Source organism: Xiphophorus maculatus, chromosome 12 (genome assembly GCF_002775205.1).
Source record: "Xiphophorus maculatus strain JP 163 A chromosome 12, X_maculatus-5.0-male, whole genome shotgun sequence".
NCBI lineage: Eukaryota > Metazoa > Chordata > Actinopteri > Cyprinodontiformes > Poeciliidae > Xiphophorus > Xiphophorus maculatus.
The window spans coordinates 26,217,795-26,238,064 of NC_036454.1; the positions used below are offsets into that span (position 1 = coordinate 26,217,795).

General features: G+C 39.3%; 1 protein-coding gene across 3 annotated transcripts in view; it reads left to right on the forward strand.

The window, feature by feature from the left end:
- Window positions 1-7,679: 7,679 nt before the first annotated feature.
- Window positions 7,680-20,270, forward strand: part of ncor2 (nuclear receptor corepressor 2) — a 111,023-nt gene continuing 98,432 nt past the window's right edge. For 2 of the 3 annotated variants that reach the window (XM_023343094.1, XM_023343095.1), the window contains exon 1: window positions 7,680-7,922. The gene's annotated coding sequence lies outside the window, so the exon portion shown is untranslated. The remainder of the gene's footprint in view (window positions 7,923-20,270) is intronic. The other variant, XM_023343096.1, reaches the window with a different exon arrangement.

A 20,270-nucleotide genomic window follows, 5' to 3' on the forward strand; every position in this document is an offset into this window, starting at 1 on the left:
TTGTGATATCACTGAGAAAAAAAAAGCACATGAAAGATCACTCTCAAATACACCCACGCACGGGGTGGAGGGCGGGGGAAGAGATGAGTTGCAGAGATTACTTCAGTACTACTGAGCTCTATTCTTATCACTGCAATGTTTGCTCTCGCTAGACTGTGAGCTCAATTGACATTTCACCCAATTTCGTGTAAAATACTTCTAAAGCTTTACTATCTTCTTACTCTTACTCTACGTAGCTATAAAAAAAACCCGTCTAGTTTCCTCCCCCCCATCCTTTAAATGAGATTCTTTAAAAATTCCTCCACTGTTTATAGCACATTAATGTCCTGAGCAGGCACACACCTGCACCGTTCCAATTTATCCATGGCATTGCTTATGAATGAGGCGAACCTTAGCCCACCAGTTACAAGTGTGCTGTCATTCCCTCAGATGATGGCTGCCTGTGTCATCTGACTCACAGAATGTGGATTTATCCGCCCACGCCATGAGAACAAAGACAGCATGTCCACGTGGGAAAGACAGAATGCGTCGGTTTCCTCGGCCCATAAAATACACGCATGTGATCATGAGCGGCAGCAAAGTGCTGAGTCCATTCTGTGCAATATGTTGAGCCACCCCTCTGCCTCTGCACTGCTTGCCTGGGTGGACCTCTCTCGCCCCTCCAAACTGAGATATTTTTTCTCTATATGTGTGACTACATTATGCCCCTTCCCCCCCGCCAGGAGAGCCCACCGATCAGGTCCCTGGGGTGGGTGTTGGTGTGGAAAGCAGACCTTTTTCCCTGTCTGTGGGATGTTATTGATGGGGTGAGGTAATGGGTTCCCCCCACTGTGCTCACATGGACACTGAGGATAAATCAGACTGTGGGTAAGAACCAACCAGCCATTCCACCTCTCTTCAGACTCAACTGCCATTTCATTAGCTTTATTTATGGGGGTTTCTGCCCTTCCAAACCCTCGTCTTTTTGTCCTCCCTCTGGAAATGCTGCTTTTTTCCCTTTCTCCTTGCTCTAAAATGCCATGGCAACCCATATACACCTCACTACCTTCTTTTTCCCTGGAAATTATTAGGTGTACTGTCAACGTAACTTCCCTGGGACTGGACCTTGTCAAGTTCTAGACGACTCAACCTTGTCAGGGTCAGGATGTGAGGCTGTGCCTGTTATCTTAAGATGGACAAAGGGCTACAGAGATAGCTCTGTGCTCTGAAGCAACAAGGGAACTCAGTGCCCGCTGCCTTTTAACATTTGATTCAGCTCAGCATTTCCTGCTGAGCCGTGTTTGAGCTGGTTGATCAGCAACAATTCACCTCTGGGCTCACAGCTTAGCCACTCAGCGAGAAAGTCGCGGCCAAAACTGGATCTGTCCTTGAGAAAACTGGGAGGAATTCTTTATTTGCAGTTGCTTGAACTTGTATCGTCAACAAAGCATCAATACTCAGCTTTTCTGCTTTTGGAGATGGTTTCTAGGTCATCAATATGCAGATTCTTTTCGATTTTTACCAGATTTGTAGCTCTTATATCATTTTAATATCTCATCTGTCAAGGTTCATTTTGCCTCTGTAGACTTTCTGGGAAGGTTTGCAACACTTTGTCCTGTTTTAGTCTGAGAAAGGCACCGGTGTTCTCATTATTTGTTCTGTCTGATCATGTTTTGGCATACAGTGAAACATCTAGGGTAACTGTGCCTCACCAGAGAATTCACATTCACATTTTATTCCATTAAAACCACAGATTTCAATATATTTTATGGAACAGATCCACATAAAATAGTGCGTTAAATTCAACTTGTAGAAAAATGATACACAGTTTCCCACATCTTTGTACAAAAAGGCAAAATGAAAATGTTGAATGCATTAGTTCAATCCCAGATTTCCATGTATTTATCCGGAACAAACTTCCAGAACACTCTGAGTTCATTTAAATCAAGGCTAAAACCCCGGTTGTTTAGATCTGCCTTTGATTAACAGCAACTGGAACATTGGTTAATATATTTGATGCTGATTAGGCTTGATGATTTTGATGATGACATTTGGCAAAACGGGATGTTTGTCGCTTGTTTGCTGTTCTCAACATAACTGGTTATCGTGTTGTGTTTTTATCATGTAAAGCACTTTGAGCTGCCTTGTTGCCGAAGCGTGGCATGCAAATAAACTCGACTTCACCTGACTTGACTTATGCATAACTTAATCTTTTTGTAAATCCACTGTTCCTTGAGGGCCAGAGTATGGAACAACTACAACTGTGCCAAGACGTGACACCTGAACTAACAGTCCAGACCAGCAGAGCATTAATTAGACAAGTCACTAAAAGGCAGAGAAATCCTAAGTTTAAGTGGGAGAAACTATTGGCAGGAAATACAAATTAGCCCTTTTTGGAGAATGGCAAGAAGAAACTCATAATTGAAAAATGCTATAAGAGGTTCTGTTTGTAGCCTGCTAGAAGCCCCATAGCAAACACAGGAAAGAATGTGCTCCGGTCAGATGCCACCAAAATTAAACCTTTTGACCATTTTAAAAAAAGATGTGTGCGGAGGAAAAATATCACTGCACACAATCCTGAAGACACTGTCATCCTGGTGAAATATGGTAGTGGCAGTATCATTCTGTGGTGGTGTTTTGTGCAGCAGGGGCAGGAAAAAAACAAGTCAGAGATGAGATGATAATAAATGGAGCTAAAGCATAATTCTTGAATAAAATATGTTAGAGATTCAAAAGAAGTGAGACTAGACAGAGCTGCATACTCCAGCAGGCCTTGGAGTTCCAATCGAATGGCTCAGATCAAAGAACATTAATATTTTAAAATGTTCTAGTGAAATTACTGGCCTGAATCCAATCCAAAACTTTAAAATGTATGTGTACAGTCTTTTTGTAAAAAGAAGAAAGAGGAGAAATGAAATTGTTGACATACATAGAAAGCCCCAAAATATTCACTCCACCAAAAGGTGGATTTACAACACAGATCAGTAGGGAGCTGATTACAAAAAAATAATAAAAAACACTTCTTATTTTACCTGTATTATTTTTTCCCATTTTCAATTATAAAATGCTTTTTGCTGGTTTATCACACAAAAATCCACGTAACTCTTCTGTGCATGAAATGTACCGTACACTATGTAGCGTGGGTCTGATATTAAATGTGGTGAGGCGTTGTCTGCTTAAAGGTGTTTCCCATTAAAAACAGATGGAACTGATTTCTTTTTTTTTTGCTCATTTCCTGGTGAACACTGATTGCGTGACATTCGTGTTGGAACGCATCCATACAATGTCCACTTTGCTGAACACTGCGTGAATCCATGCAGGCTAACAGATGGTTGACTGAGCTCCAGAACGGCAGTGCCGATGCCAGCTTCATTACAGGGTGCGCTTGGATATTGAACAAGTGTGAATATGTCTGTCATGCTCCCGGCAGCCATGGACAACAAAAGAAAATAGGAAATTCAAGCAACAATTAACGACAATTGCTAATTGTCGTTAATGATGTGACATGCACATGATTATCTAAATCTATCACTAAAGGATCACAGGAGAGATTGACAATAATCATCTGAAGGGCAAATTAAAAGCACACCAGAACAGATTGCACTTTGGGTTGTTTTTTTTCTTTTCAGTTTTAAAACTAAATATCACTCACTCTCTGTGATAAAAAAAAGAAGATGGTAAGCTCTGAGATGCAACATATTTAATAGATGAAGAATGTGAAGCTGGAGCGGTTCATGTGCTAACAGCAACATTTAGCCAACATGTGATCTTTGCAGGAGAGAAGGAAGGGAAAAGAGGGAGAAAACCGCGTGTTGGCAGTTGACCAGGTGCGGCGAGACTCAGGAAGTCGAGCCGGAATTCCAACAATGCAGGCAGTCTCTGCACTCTTCTGTGAGCTGCTGCCATTTCTGCTCGCAGCGCTCTCTTTGTTGTGGCGAGTTAAGAGGCAGCCAGGTGAAGTCCTGTGGGCTTCGAATCTGATATTTGACTGTGAAATGTAAACCTGGCCTGATGACTGATGCGATGAGGACATTGATGTTGCAAACTGTGAAAGAAAAGCAAGCAGGTTCCTTTCTCGCTTTCCCCTCTGACACAATCTTTAAAACAAAAGATTATTTTCCCAGGGCCATCTGACTCAACCCTGCTCTTCCAATAATAAATGCCAGCAAAGGCTAAATGGATTAGGTCCCTGCAAAAATGATACAGCATAGCAGAGCTGGTATCTCTCTATACAACTGTAACAAATTGCGACTCATGGTATCTCTTTCATCTGAAAATGCAATTATAGATTAAACATGTACTGTTTTTGAGGAAATATGGCCCATCTATGAGTATTTGAATCAAAAAATATCCTCGTACCATCCATGACAGCAAAACAAAAAACTCTCCTATAATGACACACAATTATTGACATCCCCTGTACAGAAAAACTGCTGGCTAGTTGCTAGCTCATTAGCAGCTAACTACTTTAGCTAGCTGCTAACTGTCTTAACTATTTAGCAGCTAGTTTAGCTGCTAGCTATGTTTAGTTAGCAGCTAAAAATAACTCTTATGATCTAGTTAAATCTAACCCCGTTTGAGTCTATTTATTGAATCTATATTGAACAATTCTCTTTATTTTAAAAACATCACTAGTTCCACAGGTATTTGCGTCAGCATTTTCAGGAAGTCTTTGACATGTTTGAGCTTTTTCAAAAAAGGCTCGAAAATAAATCATTTTTGGGTCTTTCAGGTCAATATTGATCCAAAATGTTTAGCCAAAGACAGCAGAAGGACTTTGTGATAACCTGCAGGCAGAAATGCATAAACAGTTTTGAGTGAGGGCTTACGCAACAGCAACTAAAGATAAACATATTTTCAGGCTTTTTATAAATTTTTACAAAGGCAAGCAAGAATAGCTGAGAGCACCATAAAATGCTTTTCCGCACACCAGCAGTGTTGAAGAACAGTTCTTAGAACCACCAATCTACAGTATCTTTTATAATGCCTGTTTTGCTCCACCATAATTAGTTTTCCTTCAGGATATTTTGCTCATCTTTTAATTCACAACTACAACCTCTGTCTGCAGCGCATCCTACAGCTGACGCCCCTTGAAATCTTCAAAGTCTGTTAATTGATGCAGTCACTCTCAGCGCTGCCTTTCATGTGGCTCCTGGATCTGTTGAAACAACCCACTCCAGTTAAACTAGTGGAAAGAGATATTTCAGGTCTCTCTCTCCACTGAAGTGGGTTTGCAAAATGCATTTTTAGCAATCGTAAAACTGTGTCCAAATATTTACTAGATCTTGAGGTGGTTATTCTGTTCATCTGGCTGCAGATGACCACAGCTGTGAATGTCAAAACTGGCGAGTGAAAAGCGTTTGTGTTTTATCATTGAGCTGCAAACCGCGGCAGAGATAGGCGGATGTATTATTCAGGCAACCGCCTAGGTCCAGATAACACAGCTGAAACAAACAGTTATCTTTCCTGTTCTGATAGTTGAGTGAGGAGATGGTGGTTTTACAGATGGTTTGAGGGGGAGCGCTCCCAAACCCACAGGGAAGGAAAACAATCCCATCTGACATAATAGGAAACGTTTTTTCTCAGATTTAGTTCAAGATACAGCGTGTCTGAAGTGTTCCAGTTACTTATGTGCCAAATACCAATTGAAATCAAACATTTTAAAGCACAAAATGAATTGAAGCTGATTGCTGTAGTCTGTCAAAACATGTCAGAATGTTACACAACTGTGCATTTCTTTGTTTAATCATTTTGTCACGGACGTCCATTTCTTTTCTTTACGCAAAAGATTGACTGTGGCGGCAAATGCTGCAGCATGGGTGGTGGTTTTAGCAGCCATCGTAGCCGCATGAAGCTGATTGAAAGGTTTCAGATCATTTGCAGGCCACTGGCTTCGGCACAGTCATCAACCATGTACGCAGCAGGAGATGCTGGGATCACCGGAGAACTATCCTTCAATGTTAAGCTGGTGTATTCACAGCTTGTACTTCTCCACAGGAGTTGAGGCGCACAGATGTAGAGTTCCTGGCGAGTCTGTGCTTGAGTTGACCCAGAGTTCACGTTGGAGCAGAGGCGGGGCTTGTTCTTGCGTCATAGTGGGGGCAATCTTACAAAATAAATTTTGTTTAATATGGCTTCCACGCATTTATTTGCCACATTGTTCAGTCCTAATGAGAGGAGCAACAGGTCAAACGCGGGGGATCGACGACTACCTCAAAGAGTGAATCTTGCGGTGACTGAGGAGTCTGGCCATCACCTACGAATGGCGGCAAAAATTGTCCGAACTGCCTTACTTGGCTCATGTAAGTTGGAATAAGGAGAGATTTTAGTTTGTGTCAAACAATCGTGTTCATACTCAAAATTTAGATAGAGCAATCAGTCTAATGTTCATGCTGTTGGGCAATGAGAGGAAAATAGAGTAACTGGGGAGAACCCATGCACGCACAAGGAGAAGTCGATGCAGAAAGACCCAGTCCAGGATCCAAATCCATCACTTTCTTGCTTCAAGGTCACAGTGCTACTAACTGCGCCACCATACGTCCCATCCCCGTCCTTCTAGAATGACTTTACCTCATTCTGAGATGGCATTCTTCACTGAGAATTCATAACGTTTGGCATCATCTTCCCAATAACGTACACTGCAGTGGCCACAATACTATAGAAGATGCTGCCTAACCCTTGGTGATCTTTGTAATTCCTTTACCAGCCATTTGTGAATTCTGAGATAAAACACTTCAGGTCATCTGCACACCGTAGAATTTCTATATTCTGCAAGACTCTGACCTTTTTTTATTTCAAGGAACCACAATCTTAAAGTTAGAAATGCTGACACCTTATTAAGAGATAATAACACCTCTTAGGGGAATGGGAATTGTAAAGATGAACCATACAGTTTGTAGTAAAAGTAAATATTATGTATGTCAAAGGTCCACTACAGTTAAAATAATGTTAATAATTAATATAATATTTTTTTCACATAAACTCTTGTCAGATGGCATGCTAGAGAAAGTAGCAGCGCTGTAGTGTAGATAACACCAGTTCTGACCCTCACCCTACTGTTGCTGTGCACTGCCTATCAGAGTGAAACAAGTCTCTCTCTCTCATAAAAAAGATTTGGCTGTGGCAAAATATGTGCTTGAATTATGTGTTCTATAGTTTTGCATGGTATTCTAAACAACAAATGATAATATCCATACTACATCTGTTAATCAAATAGGAATATTTTTTGCTTTTCTATTTTAAGTAAAAGATCATGCAATAAAGTTTTCTTTGAATTTTTGGGTTACAGGTTACCAAAATGTGAGCATCTCATAAAACCTCATTTCTGGTTCAGTTGTTATGCAATTGTGTATCTACTCAAATCACATGTCACACACACCTGAATTAAAACAGTATACAACAGTTATTATTTATTAAAAGACCCCCCCCCCCCCCCCAAAAAAAAAATGAAGATGCACAAAACAATGAGTTGTTCAGAGAAATAAGCATTTTGAATTTTTCTTGTAAAATTGTTTTTTTAAAAAAATCACTTGCTTTAACTGCACGCAGATTGATGGGTGAATTTGTTGTCGGAATGGGAATCCGTGATCCTCTTGTGAGGAGGAGGAGGAGGAGGAGGAGGAGGAGGAGGAGGAGGAGGAGGAGGAGCGATGGAGCCTGTGGACCTATTGAGAACCAGAGAGGCGGTTCAGCCCCGCAATGGTCTGAGCAGCAGCGGTTCAGGGAGTAGCATTACTTATGCAGGAACTGGCTCGACACCGCAGAAATCCGCTAACGGAGCAAATGAAAACGAAAACAACACTTTCTTGTGGATTAATTCTGGGGCGAGACTTTCAGTCGAAGCAAGCGTACCTTTAAGCCACTTTGGATCGATTGACGAGGATTGGGACGTTGCCTACTGAACGTCGTTACCACCGAATGGTGTCTCCTGCCCCGCCGCTAAGGTTAGTTAGCTTCCATTGCTGGCTGTCCTTTGGTTTGGGGGTCTGTTCTGTTGTTGGATGACGGGGTCCGGCTATTCTTTGGAGAACAAACATACATAGCATTATTGACCTTTTTCTGAGTCTATGCGCTGCGCTATAACCGCGCCTTGCATTAAACCGAGTGGAATTAAAGCGTCTACAAAGTGCTCACTCAGCTGGGTCCTCGGACACTGACAGTCTTCTCGTTTAGCTGATCACCGTCAGCTCGTTAATTATTTTATAAATCACACACACGTGCTACATGGCTAGGCTAAGCTAGCAAATAGCTAAAGTACTAGCCAGGCAGGCTAGCTGTCAGAGCAGGCGAGGAGCTAGCGCCTCTGTTCTTGAAAAGAAATAATTAAACAGCTGCGTTTGTTTATCTAAAAACGCCACCCCGCAAACAACAATTCGAATATTCACCGCAAAAACGTGCTGTCAACTTTCCAACATGCGCCAGTTCGTATTTGTGTTTGGTTGAATAGCTTAGCTTGCTGTCTAGCCTGTACAAAATAACGTTCAGTGAGAGTTTGTAAACAAAGAATCCACACGAGTTCACCCAATGAACTTTGTCTTTCGTGTGTGGTCGAAGGCAAATTCTGTTTGTTTTATTATTTTTTTTATTTACTTAATACACAGTAAGTTTGAATTCATGGCTGTAGTAAATTGTGAATATAGTGACGTAAGATAGAAGTAGGTATCAGTTAGCGTCGATGAGTGGTTATCTCAGATTTGATGCCTGAACGCGAACACTGGATGGCTGTCGGAAATGTGCTGTGGTTTTTAAAACCGATTTCATGCCGACATTCGATGCTAACGTCGAACCGCAATAGGAATCACACCGAGAGATGCTATTCTGTATTGCTTGGAGTAAAATGTGGAAAAAGAACATGTTTTGATTTAGCTGCATGGGCACTGTTGTCAACATCCTGGCTCTCATTCAAGCAACATTCATTATTGCACTTGCCGGACACTGGTTACGTAATACGGCTCAGTGTGTGTGCTACAACAGTTTTCAGAAAGACCTTCATGTCAAAACAAACGACTTCACTTGGAAAAATCAGAAGATTTTTTTTACATGACACCAGGATTATATTTGTAGCAGTTATGATGGCAACAGCGTTTTAAAGAACTGAAATTCTGAGGCAATCTGATTTACAGCAAAAATGTTAAACGTCTGATCCAGGCGCATTTTATCATGAATGTTCTGCCTCTTTTGTGATTTAAGATGTCAGTTTAATGGCCCTTTTTAAATCGAAAGATCTTGTTTCAGTTTCTTCAGTTGTAAATAGTATTTTGATCCAAAAATCCCCCATCCAGGATAAACATCACGAATATACTCTAAATTGTAGATTGAATACTACTTCCAATTTTCTAAGCTTGTTCTCACATATTAAATCAATAGATTTTCAACTAGCTTGCAGTTTCTTGAGTTTAAATAATTTAGCAGATCTTCTGGAAAAACTATCATGGTGCTATCAGAGTAAGACTTCAACAGTAATCCCTAGCTGTGTTGCTAACAGGAGTGAGGGGGGGGGGATAAAAAGCAGAAGATAATCAATGGCAGTGACGTGCGGTCAGGGGAGGCAGGTGAGGTAGTGCCTCACCTGCCATCATGGAAAGAAAGAAAATATATAATCATAAAGTAATTTAAATTGTTATATTCATCCGGTGGTTTGTACTAAAAATATTTTATTTTTCATGTAGCTTCACCAATTTCGATTTTTATTTGTTCAAAATCGCTGAATTTTCTTATTTTCCCATTCAAATGCTTGGAAGCGATGCCGGTGAGGCAGCAGCGAGCTCTGCCTCACCTTGGATTGCGCAACCCCTGGCTCTGCGCTGGCTGCTAAGCGGAGAGAGCATGTTGCTGTACGGCGTCAATAAAATGGTTTAAACAAATTTAACTTATTTCCAATAATTTAGCTTATGTATATAATGTACAGTGCTTTTTGTCACCAACTGTGTTTGTGTAACGTGTTTCGTGTAATGAGCGATTATAAACGGCAGAGAACAGGTTCGAGGTGAGGCAGGCAGTTCTCTTGCCTCATGGCAGGGGGCGCTCAAGATCCCAGACGTTCGTCTTGTTCACTCCTCAACTGCCGAATAAGTGACAGCGAGCTAGGCTAAACGATTCGGGAAGCAAGTCAAGTGCAGCGATAGATTTTGTGAGCTACAGTTTGTATGTGTAAGGATGCAGAAGTGAAACATAACCTGTAAACTGCTGTCAATCTATGCATCTATTTGCAAATCTGATTCTGATGACGTCAGTGCCTCACCAGCTATGCACCTCACCGCACGTCACTGATCAATGGTATTCTTGTTATACTTACTTATTTTATGTTGCCACTGGAAACTCTTGAGAATGCAACCTGCGGTCGCAAATCAAAAAGTCTTTTTGAGGGCATGGAGCAATCAGTAGCGTAATCACTGCAGCGGAGTGTAAACAGCAGCTGCAGATTTGCTCCTAGCAAAACACCTAATTATAGAGCTGTCATAAATCATCATACTTTTCTCCTTAATATTATGTCTAACTTTTTTTTTGTTGTTAAATCCAAAAATCAAAATTAAGTGTATTTTGGGGAATTTCTTTTGCACTGACAAATCTAGGTGTTTCTTGCATGTCACAAAATTAAAAGGTGTATAAAAAGATTTAAAGTGGCTCAAAGTATGAGTTAACGTAGAGCTCTGTTTTGCGAACATGACATAAATAAATCAAAAGAAGTCCTTATTTATATAAAAGGCTATTCAGCATGTTGTAAGTTGAAAATATAAGACATAAAAATTAGAATTTAAATCATGACTGCAGCTACAAAGGGCGAAAAAAAAGCACCACAATTATGGTGCTAAATCACACTATAAATTTAGTGTGATTTAGGAATTTTGTTCAGATTTACGCATTGTTAAAGTTTTTCTGTGTTTAAAGGCTGTTCATTGAGAAATGAACATCCACTCAGTTTAAAACGTTGAATTTTTTTAAAACCCTATTCCAATTTGTGGAATTTGTCACAAATAAAACACTTTATCCGCTGTTCTTGTTTCAAAAGTACAGCTCCTATGGAGTTCACCATTGACTGCAGCCGAACCTTACTGACGTACCAAATTCACTTGTCTGCTGAAAATGTTAATGTTGACTGGTTTCTGCAGTTTATTCCATTGGTTCTGACTGGTTGTAATACATTGTAGCACGTCGTTTTAGCAAGCCTGTCAATGCACACAGTGTGTTGTGCGACAGTGCTACAGTGAGCGTGGCAGCAGCTTGTGAGACCTGCTAAACAACATGTCTGTTCTGTAAAAATCAGAACTTTGACTAAATCCCATGTTTGGAGACACTAGACAGTAAGTTTTTAAAATTTTATTGACGTAACGTTTATTCACGGCAGCTTGGGATGTCCGATTTGATCAGTGCGCTTTTTGTCTGTGACATTTATAACATCCATTCATAGTTCAAGCCACTAATCACCAAACAAAAATGGCTGACAGTTTAGACCAGTTGTTGCTGTTTGTTAAAGGGAAAATAAATACTCCACACAAAAAGTACTTTTCTTAGCAACTAATGAGACAAATAGAGCCAGAACAGTGGGGATAACTGAGTTATGTTTTGGGAAGCATGAGGCGGAAAGAGACTCTTCTGTTTGATGACCGGAGTAAAAATACTGATGTCTCATAGTATTGACCGACGAAAACGGATACCGCAATTTAACATGTCGATTATTAGTATGCTGTGACATTTATTTTAATATTTTGACTTGGGAAGACGTAGAATAAGAAGCCAGAAAATATAATCCAGCAACAAGTTTCAAGGAAATGTGCAAACCGTAATATTAAGTTTCTGTTTTGTTTTGATTAAAACTTACCAAGCTGTCGTTAGCCGATTAATTAGTTGGGCTATCTGCTGACGGTTGAAGCCACTCATAGTCAAGTGTCATCTTAATAAGAGTAATGTGTGGTGCTCTTTCGTTTCAATGTATTTGCAGCTTAAATGTGCAAGTGGGGGAGTAGCGTTGCTGCTTTACTCTGTGCTCCATAAAGCTAAAGAGAAGTCTGTTCACTCCAACACTTTCTCTGGAACATCATTAAAAAGAGTTTAAAAAGAGTAACAAACTGTAAGAACAGTTTGTTCTTACAGTTTTTAAAGGGGGTCCACTGATACCAATAAACAGCTGGTGTCTAGTTGTGGGGTAAATGTCATTGCATCAAGTAATGCTTTAAACACTGACAGCAAAACTGCTCAATCGTAGCACTTCCTGTTGTTGCTTAACAACTGAATTATTTTGGTTCTGCAATTATTGGCCAATAATTGATATAGAATTTTTTTTTTTTTACCCCACCGTAACCAGAAACACACGATCAGTCACACACACGAGTTGTTTTCTGAGCCAAAATGTGACGCAAAGCGGATTTTGTTTCCCTTTCCGAGCAACAAATCCTCACACAAAGGAATAATGAAATCTATCATTTAGATTTTCTTTTTAAACATTCGACGAAGAAACCTACAAACGAAATCATTATAGCCACACATGTTTTTGGCTCCTGCGTAAACGGGCCTGAAACATGAACCAGGTGCACTGTTTGAGAAATGACAGCGCCTGTTTATGTCCCTAATATTTATACCAAATTGCTAGATTTTGTTTAGTAAATCGTTCCTTTCGATTTTACAGTCGATGCTTTTCCCACACTATTGATGTTGCTGGAGAACATAAGTTTTGTGTGCAAAAACGACATGATAAGCAGTTATTTTGAGGCATAGAGAGTTATCAAGAAGTCTCCTCAGCTCATTTAACCACGTTGGCTTTTCTGGGTCGTTCCATCTGCGCCGCTGTAATGAAGATGACGACAGCCCAGCAGCTGTGATGGGAAAGGAGGAACCACAAAATGAGATCACGCTCGTGTGCGTCATGTATTTACTGTCTTCACCTTCTTTTAAGTCACAGACTTGCTTGACTTAAGTTGGCAAGTATTTTTCACAGTATGATGTCTTGGGCAAGTCGCAGACTGCGTTTACTCAAAATAGTTAGAAATGAGCTATTTGTAAAAGCTAAAATGTATTTTGATATCTGACAATTTTAAGTAATTCGCTATCTCTCTAAATACTTATAGTTTGGTGTATGTATATGTCATATAGAACTGCAATAACTAGGAGGTTTAGTCTAATCAGGGGAGCCAGCTTGCTCAAGTGGTGAATCAAAACAGTCAATGGTAGTTGAATACAATTGAATTGACTTGTATATGAGACGTGATTATGATTATTTAACTCCGCTATTCATTAAAAGACTTAACTGTGGAAAAAAATTATGTAATATGATTGCTTATGAGGATTATTTCTGGTCCTAATATTTATACCAAATAGCTAGATTTTGTTTTAATATTATACAAAATCTTTCTTTATCAATTTACAGTCGATGCTTTTCCCACATGGGTGAGTTGACCCAGGCTGTTGAAATTCAAAGGGGACAAAAACTGCATGAAAATGTTGTGTATTGAAGACTTGTGTGTACAGTTCATCTTCCAAAGAAAATATTCTTTATTTTCTTATGGTTTCTTGAACCTGTTTTTTCCTTCTACATTTGAAGCTGTTAAGTTCTTAATAGTTATTAAGACTATATCCCTGGTGAAGGATAAACTGGCATCAGTTTCTATTTTTAGAAAGGTTCAGGTTCACCTGGTGTATGTAGGCAAGTGTAAACTATGTGCGTGAGTGTTTGAGATGAAGAGGGATAGGAGTTATTGTGCTTCATGCTTTGTGTGAGACTGCCCCGTTTTTTCATTTAAAAAAAATGTGAATAGGTCGTCATTAACTGAACTGTTTGATCACTTTATTTTCTAATTAAAACGGATGTGGAACCAAAGCACAATTCCATTTCTTTTCTTTAGTTCAGCAAATGTTTTACAATTGTTTTTCCAATCTCAATCTTGCTTTTAATTAGAGGCATTTCTTATATTCTTATATTTGTAGTCTGCTACAGTTACATGCCATCTGTCATAATCCTAATGTATCTATAGATGAAGTGTCTTTCCCACTGTCACAAAGCAGGCTGACCTCCTGTTACTGCATGTGTGTGAAATCCACATTTCAGTTATGAATTGAGCGTGGATCTTGCTCATTAGTGGGATGCACCTGGGAGGTTTTGTTTCTGAGGAATGTTGTGTGTGTGACTCAATGTGGTAGCACATTATGATCAAACAGGGCTGTTGCTGCATCTCATATTACTCATAGTCAAAGGGCTATTGAAATGCACACAACGCTAGATTAGCTCTGGTGGTAACAAGTGGGCTGAAGATGAGCAGGTGTGTCATTTTGTGTTGTGGCAAAATGGAAAGGCTGTGGTTCTGACCAGCTAACTAATCATCTTTTATACTGGTTAATGCATGATCCACGTCAACCTCAGTGTGGGTCGGCCAGCCTAGAGCCTCAAGACTGTTCTTATAGCTAAGATGGAGCCCTCAAAGGGGCAGGGCATGTCGGGTTGATGGGGTCTGGAGGTCAGACTGTTTTTACATCTGTTATGGTGTTTATCTCAAAAGCAGCCAAGAATTTATCTGTTCCTCCAGAAAACTCAAGTCAACACATTTGTAGTAAATCAGACCAAAATTTCAAAGAACATGAAGCTCTACCATGGTCAAATTTTCCCCCGTACTCATTATTTTTCTCTAAATAATTATTTGCTGGTAGCAAAGTTGTAAAAAAAAACAAACAAAAAACAGTACGGTTTTAAAACAGCAGAGGTTTTCTCTCATTTTAATAGGGAGTTTAGATAAAATGCTTTCTCCGTTCGCTGCTCTTCTGGTCAGCTGGTTTAAAGTTGCAGTATGTAACTCTTATAAACAACACTAGTTTTTTAAACATATTTGTAGCGGTCACCATGTCATCGCAATATAACATGAGACAACCTGTGAAAAAGTTAGTTTAGTCAAAGGAGGACAATTTTTAACAGATTTGTCTGTGGAAAAAAATCATTGATATAGTGATGGTTTCAACTCTGTAAAAAATCTAATTTTTATAAAGGTTCCGTACTGCAGCATTAGGAAAGGCTTGTACTCATAAATCAAGGCAAATTCAGATATTTGGAATAACTTCTGTTTTTTTTGTATGTTTTTTAATTGTAGTTGTCCTGTGTCAAGAGTTGTGTGCTGGGAAGGTAGTACTCATAGACCTGCTGGACCAGAAAAGGATCCATCAGAAGTTGTGCTAGAGAAAGTGCTGTCTCTATGTGGGATACAGATTGCAGAAGTGCTTACTTGAGGTTCAGTTCAATCAGGCTCTTGGTTTCACCTTTTTAAAGTTATAAAACCATCAGATAATTCCCTCTGGCTGACTGTAAGATTTTGCTTCAAAAGCCAGATTAGAAACTTTGCTGACAATTTTTACATTTCTCCTGTTCAAGTAATGCAGTGTGACCTTAGTTGTATCATTTGAAGCAAGTCTTATTTTGCACATAAGGCTGTTCTGTCTTTGAGTTCTTTTGTGATGAAGAGAAGTTGCTATTAAAACCAGTCACCCATATTCGAACCGTGTAAATGAGCGCCAAATACCAGCTTAGCAGAGATTAGGAATGGCTCTGTGGTAAGTGATTTACTCGACTCTGTTACGCAATGCAGATGACAGCATGCCATAGGACATTACTCTTGTTTGTGATTAGTGCATTTCTGTCTCTTATTTGAGGTTTTTATTAAGAATGCGTGAATTTCTTTTCACATTAAACTGTGCTAGTATTGGCAGCCAAGGGCATGCACCTCAGGGCTGCTGTGCTGGCAGAGAAAATATGGATGGCAATGAAATATGTCAAGGTTTAATTACAGACTTGTGTGCTTTTGTTGGGAGGTGTAACATGTATTGACATGCAGATTTAATCAGTGACGTTTCGGTTTAGTTCTCTGCATCCTGTTGGCATCAAACCTGACCCAAATTTCATAATGTCTGCCTCTTTGAGCCATTTTGTCAATAATTCAACCAGAATTCATCATTTAACTTTCTGAATCAAATCGAACCAGCAGCAATACTTGTAGGTACCTGGGCAATAAAGCTTGATTACGCACATAGTCACAATGTACACGCTCCCTGGCATCCTCTCATGCATAAATGGAAAGATCTGTGCTGCCACTTTCATGGGCGACAAACAGAGGCACTCAGGTTGCATGCTGCCATACAGAAGAACATTTCAAAGCTCTTGAATAATTAAGCAGCAGTGCAGAGGAAGTAGGTCACCACAGTAGACTAGTACACTCTTAAGTTTTATTTCTTGGTGCTAAGAATGGAGAGCTGAATGTCGGGATTACATCGACAAGATGGTCAGCAGATAATAGGAGGCGTACATCGGAGCCTTAATGGTTATTTCCAGAAATATCTTTGGACAGTGGCATAATATCAGTCAACTTTTGATTGGGTTTCTATCATAATTATGCCGTCTTTATCTATGGCTCTGTGGCTTGTGTTGGCAACTCCTATGCCACGTGTTTCTAAAGCGATTTCACCTGGTTTTAAGGTGAATGGAGAGCGACAGAAATCTGAGCTGGTGAAAGTATTGAGGATCCCACAAGTCAAAACTCATGGGGCTGTGATAAAGTTGGTTTCTCCATACCACAGGAGTTGCTGAAGTACACACCTGCTAAGGTTGTGACTACCGCTCCCTCAGCCCTGGAGGACACTCCCGTTTTCCATGCTACAACTTAAAAAAAAAAAATTTAATTTCTATTTTGCAGCTGGAGCGTCATGGTGTGAAGCTAAGATTTTAGCTTGTTCTTTTGCCTCTTCTATTATGTGTTTCAAACCATTAAAAGGTTTCAGAAAGAACAAAAAATACAGCCAGAATGACATTAAAATACAAAAATTGTAACTAATGTTTACTGCCATTTGTGACGGTAATGACATCACCCTCTGTACTGACACTGGGACTGTAACAAGACCTTGTGGTACAACATCTTGTGAAACCATTTTACAGCTTTTAGTGAGTCTGGGCTGAGTTTTATAAGCCACTTTGATAGATTCAAGTGAATAGAGATAATTTTATCCTCAGAGTCTTTAAAACCCATTTTGAAGTTCAGGAAACTTTTATTTTAACAGCAAATTGATATTTTAAGTGTTTTTGTTCTTTAAAGAGGTTGTCAAACCTGGATTGGGAGTATTTTTACACCAACTCTGTATAAACAATAAGAGATCCTGTAAAATACAGCTGAAATCTGCATTGGAATCTGGCTGTATCATTTCAGTCCTAACATGATTAGGTGGTAAACTTCAAAATAATAGACGTATATGTATTTTCATATATACTTGTAGGACAAACAAAAGCTTTCTAATGATGTTAATGCTGCTTTCTTATATTAAAGTAGATCACAAACTTGCATTTTGTTCCCCTAATATCACATTTATAGATAAATGCAAACAAGAAAAGTTCATAAAATTAGCTGATGAGGACCACTTAGGTCTCAGGTCTGAGGAGCAACTTCAGAGTTTGTTTTTAACATATTGAAAGCGAGCATTGTGGTTTTTTTTTGGTCATTTCCATCAACTACAAAATCCCCTTAATAACCAGTCAGTTCAGCTTTTTCTTTAATTGCTGTCCACTGGATGTTGCTATGCAAGTTTCTTATCATTACAGGAGGTCGTAACTTTTCCCCTGGACCCAATAGTTCACACTGTTGCTTCCATCACTTTCAACTAAACAAATGGGCTGTCAAAATGGTCCTGTTGTCAGCATAAATTTATTTTAGCAATATTTGTATTGGTCTGCTTTCTCTTTTAAAGATTAAGGTTGTGTGACCACTCAGTGGTATTTCTCACTTTTTTTTTAAACCTTTTTTCTTTTTAGAGGGATTGATGGATGAGTTTCCTTAAGCTAATGTCAGCTCAATAATTTACCACAATAACTTGATCAGTGCAACTCATTTCCCTTTCAGTATAATAGCAAGCACCTTTTAAATACAACCTTGTTTCCTGTATCCTTTGTTTTCTTTCCTCATGCTTGTAATGCAAACTTTCACCATCTTTCTGAAGACTTTCTAAAGGTGTGCAGAAGTCTGGAGGTTCTGACTTGATAAGCTAATTATTCCTTTAATTTTTTCGTCCTCCAACCAATGGTAACATGAACAATGTGCGTGTCTATTTTATGGTGTGTGTATGGGGCATAATTTTTTTGTGTCTACACAAGGATATCACTCGAAGACTCTGAGTTTGATTGATGTTGAAACTTGTCTGCTTGTTTTGCATAACTAGGTGTCAGTTTGAGGATTTGTGTGTTGAAGGTAGTATGATGAGAATGTTGTTGGGTGATCTATAGAGATCTGCTTTCAATGGCTATCGCACAGTTTGTTTCAGCACACAGACTCTGCTCGATGTTTATTGCAGGGATTATGCTAGAATATCTGCGTAGAACGTACAGTTCGATTTAGGAATAAATGTGCGACATTCGGAAAGTTGCTCCATTTATTATTCGGGGCTCTTTGTGAGAAGTAAGCGCTTTAAGTGGCTTACAAATCAAGTAAGTCGCGTTTCCCCTTGCTCACTCGGCAAGGGGAAAAGTCAATTATCCAGGAAGTGATTATGCTTTGATTTAATGTTGGGACTGAGAGGACAGGCTCGTAGATAAGTTTTCCGTCAATGTGTTAAGAGGAAGTGGGATGAGTGTGTCTGCACACCTCTATTGTGAAATGCTTAAAAAATAAAAATACTTTGAACTCGACATTAGCTGTGTTCAGAATTATGCCTGGTCACATGGCCACCCTTTAAAATTTGAAGTAAAAGATTGGGCTTGGAAATTCAATGTATTCATTGCAATTAATTAGAGGTCACACAACATGTTTTTTTAGTTTTATTTTTAAAGAAAAAACAAAACCTATGCACATAACACCTTAGTTTTGACAATGCTCAGGTTATAACAGGAAATAATATTAGCTACCATAACTATGCAGATGACACACAGCTCTACATTATGATGTCACCAGGTGACTCAGAGCCCATCCAATCACTGAACAGATGCTTAGAACAGATAAATGTGTGGATGTGCCAAAACTTTCTCCAGTTGAGCAGAAACAAAACTGAAGTTATTATTTTTGGACCTAAAGAGGAACAATCTAGAGTTATAGATCTAGAGTCAATGCACAGCTTCAGTTATTACAACTGAAAACCAGCGATCAGCCCGAAACCTGGGAGTAGTGATGGACTCTGACCTGAACCTCCAGAGCCACATAAAGACAGTTACAAAGTCAGCCTTCTATCACCTGAAGAACATTTCCAGGATTAAAGGACTAATGTCTCAGCCAGATCTAGAGAAACTCATCCATGCCTTCATCTTCAGTCGTATTGATTATTGCAACAGCATCTTCACAGGTCTGTCCAACAAATCAATCAAACAGCTGCAGCTGATCCAGAATGCTGCTGCTCGCGTTCTCACTAAAACCAGGAAGATAGAGCACATAACACCAGTTTTAAAGTCCCTCCACTGGCTCCCTGTAGCTCAAAGAATAGACTTTAAAATACTGTTGTTAGTTTATAAATCACTGAACGGCTTAGCACCACAATACATTAAAGATCTGCTGTTGTTGTATGAACCTTCCAGACCTCTCAGGTCTTCCGGTTCTGCTCTGCATCCCCAGAACCAGAACCAAACGAAGAGAAGCAGCTTTCAGCATCTATGCACCACAAATTTGGAACAAACTTCCAGAAAACTGTAAAACAGCTGAAACACTGACTTCTTTTAAATCTCAACTAAAAACCCACCTGTTTAGAATTGTATTTAAAATGTAATCAATTACAAATTTATTGATGGAACTTGACTTAATGCTTTGTTTTGATTATTGATTCTATGTTGCATTGTGTTTCTGTGTTTGTAATGATGTAAAGCACTTTGAAATGCCTTGCTGCTGGAATGTGCTATACAAATAAAATTTGATTGATTGATTGATTGTGGCCCACTGGTAATATTGGGGCAGAATCCCCAGTCCTCCTAAAGGGTGCTTACCACCTGCGAAGCTCATACCCAGGATGTAATGAGGACATCGACGCTTCATGTCGAGGGTATCGCCTCACTGCAAAACATGCTTTCAGGACAGACAACCAGAGCTAGTTTTAGCTACAGAAGTCATGGAACAGGTTCACAGTAAACATAATCTTATCAGCTGACAATTATTTGAAATGAAAAATAGTCTTAATTTCATGCATCTAAAAGTAAGTCCTTAAAATGCCTTGAGTTAAAAAAAACTAATTTGGCCTTTATCACATGTCTTAAATTTAGTCTTGACAAGACTAATCTTGTGTATGCTATTTATTTTTTTCTCTCGCTGGACTTTTCTGTCAGACAAAAGTTTGAGTTGCACTCAAACATCTTCAATGCGTTC